Source organism: Cyprinus carpio, chromosome B3, assembly GCF_018340385.1.
Source record: "Cyprinus carpio isolate SPL01 chromosome B3, ASM1834038v1, whole genome shotgun sequence".
Taxonomy (NCBI): domain Eukaryota; kingdom Metazoa; phylum Chordata; class Actinopteri; order Cypriniformes; family Cyprinidae; genus Cyprinus; species Cyprinus carpio.
In genome coordinates this window covers 38,138,075-38,141,091 of record NC_056599.1, presented here as the reverse complement: position 1 = coordinate 38,141,091, position 3,017 = coordinate 38,138,075, and the positions used below count along the sequence as shown (strand labels likewise).

Below are 3,017 nucleotides of genomic sequence, written 5' to 3'. Positions count from 1 at the left end.
GAGTCAGTCAGCGCTAATCGCTGCATGCCTACATACAATAAAAAAAAAAGACTGCAGGATTCTACTAGTACGCTGCATCTCTTAATGCATTCATCAGTCTATGAGGTGTTTTATGAACAAGATTTACTATTTATACGACAACATGAACAAATTCACAGAATGTGATATAAGCATTCATATATATATCAGATGCTGCCTCTGCTCTAGCCAAGATCAATGATGGTCCTCCTCGACATGTCCCACATTCTTCCGTCGCGCTTCTTCTTCAGCCATTCAGCTCTTAAGGTTGCTTAATCTCATTTCCATAGTACTCATGCAAGTTTACTAAACTCTTCCAAAAGATCAAAGTTCACAACGGAGGCCACTCCCCCGTAAGATGGTGCCGGACCCATTTAAGGGTATGACATGCCATTTTCTCTTGGGCCAGAGCTTTGGAGATCGCTTATTGGTAGTCTTGAATTGAATAGGAGGCATGAACGACTATAGCTGATGGGGTCTGTTCTGCGTAGATGAGGGGGTACAGAACTGGTGCTGTAGCTTTCGCCCATCTCTGGGCACGATTGAAGTGCCATGTACACAAATAGGGTTGTCCTGAGTTTCCAGGAGCCATTATGTTATTGGATGAAGTAATTTCCTGCTGAGGTCTGGATGGAATCACAAAGGCCTTTGTCTCTTTTAGCTTCTGTTTTTGTTGAGGGCATGAAAAAAAATGCAATCAGGACATGTTAATTATCTTCAAGCCAGTAGACACAGAAAAAAAAACACATACAGATAAACGCACCTTCTTAGCGTCCTCTCCAGGTCTCTGACAATCATTGGAAAGGTAGATGTGACTAGCGCAGAACAGCCGCACCGATTCCATCTCTCCTGGCTGAGATGGTCCATCAGCGGCTAGTCTATACGTGCTGGAGGCCTGGTCCCAGTGAACACCAGACAGAGAAACAGAACTGACCATCTGTCTCACACGCCTGCACCACATGCAGTGCCCTCCAGAACAATCACACCCAACAGGTTACGATCGCCTGGACGATTCCTGTAAAACAGCAGATTTCCCCTTCAGCACAAACCAGCGGCGCAGGTAAGTGGTGTTCCTCTCTCTCTGTGGAAAAGAAACATGGTAATAGATTGAGCACAGGTAGGGCGAGGAAGTCATCCGCAATACGGCTGATTAATTTACAGAGAGAGAAAATTATTCCAGCTGGAGCTGGAGATACATTTTTGTTTTTTTTTTTTTGTAATGTAAAAGGACTGATTTTTGAACCTGACTATTAGTATCTGAACCTGAATTAGTATCACTAATTAGGAAATAGGCCAATGGCATGCTTTTAATCAAGTTTAAGTATGTGGTATGGAATAAGTGTAACAGTCCTGTTTCTCCCCTGGTACAATTACGAACTAGAGAGGGTGGTTTATTTTTAGTTTGAGCGTTTTAAATAACTATTTAATCACCAAAATCAATAGTCCTGCTTGACCACTTTTATTATTACTTTTACCATTTATTCTGAAATTAAATCTTTTGTTTTTGCTATACAATGATCCGGAAGGTAAAGCTTCTGCAATGCGGCATGAAGAAGATCAGATAAGATGTCTCAGATATAATGTGGCCTACCTCACTTTCCTAAACCCGGCTTACATGTAAACAAATCTGACAGCCGAGGCACTTTCATTCGCAAACCTGTCAGAGGAGAACTGGCCCCCGACTGAGCCTGGCTTTTTTCCCATTTTTGTCATCGATAGAGTTTTGGTTCCTTGCCAATGTCGCCTTTAGCTTAATTTGTTGGGGACACGTCATTCCTCTGCCAATATTGTCGGCTTGATTTGCACGAGATACGAATTGATTTGACCTGAACGATGACATCACTGAATTAATGATGAACTGACTTTAATTGAAAACTGCACTGTTTACTATAGCTATTTTGTCTTCCCGCGTTGGTCGACACAGTGTCTTACCTGTTTAACACTGTAAAGCTGCTTTGACACAATCACTGTATAAAGTGTATACTAAATAAAAGAGACTTAGATTCAGCCTTTTCAAATTAGCATTCTAGATTACTTTGACAATATTTTGGTCAATTGGAACATTCCGGTCCTTACCTTTTTGTAAAGATATCCCTCTTTATCGACAGGTGAAGTGCTCAGGATGCAGGTAGTGGGTTAGAATCTTCTCATGGATCTTCATCACAACGCCACTAGGCCTGGCGTGCAAGCCGTGTCCTGGCGAGCTTCACATGAACACAAATAAAACCCATGGATACATCTAATTTACCACTCGCATTGTTTTTTTTTTTGTGTTGTTTTGTTGTTTTTAAGAAAAAAAAATAAAAAAATACCGCCTGCATATAAATGCTAAGCAGGTATGAAAATCATACGTGAAATACTTGCCTATCCGGTTTACGCGGTGTCTGTCAGTTGTGCTAGACAGTATATGTTGCCACGTAAAATAGTATGTGTCCTTGAAGCAGCTAATAAATGCGCTTTTTAAAAAGATAAACAAGGAAACGGTGGAATTGTGACCCGCGTCACCGCATCATTGACAGACCGACTCCGTGTTTTGTCATGTGCAGCAACTTACTTTTGTCCGTGTCTTTCCGTGTTGATCTATCGTGGATATCCGTACAACCTCAGTGACAAAACATCACTTCAGGCCAAGCTCCTCAATCCTGTGGGGAGTCGTATTAAGAGCAGAATGATATTATAAGTTTCGTATTACCAGCGCGCGCCCTCACGGCCGGTCTCGCAAAGTGTTGAAATATAAATAACGCGACCCACTTCCTGGTATACAAAAGCCGATGTCCTATTCTCTTTAGACTTCAAGATGAAACAGCAGCGACATGTGCGCTTTCATCACTAAGCCCCAACAAACAGGCTATTAATGAATTTATCTATAGACGAAAATGACGGAACCGTAAACGCTTATGAATAAATAAAAATAGATGCACACAGTCATGGCCAAAAGTTTTGTCAGTCACATACATTTTGTGTGTTTTGCAAAGTTTGCTGCTTCAGTTTTGTATGTA

At 41.5% G+C, this 3,017-nt stretch overlaps 1 pseudogene; it reads right to left on the bottom strand.

The window, feature by feature from the left end:
- Nucleotides 1-442: 442 nt before the first annotated feature.
- Nucleotides 443-2,179, bottom strand: LOC122136824 (annotated as a pseudogene).
- Nucleotides 2,180-3,017: the final 838 nt, after the last annotated feature.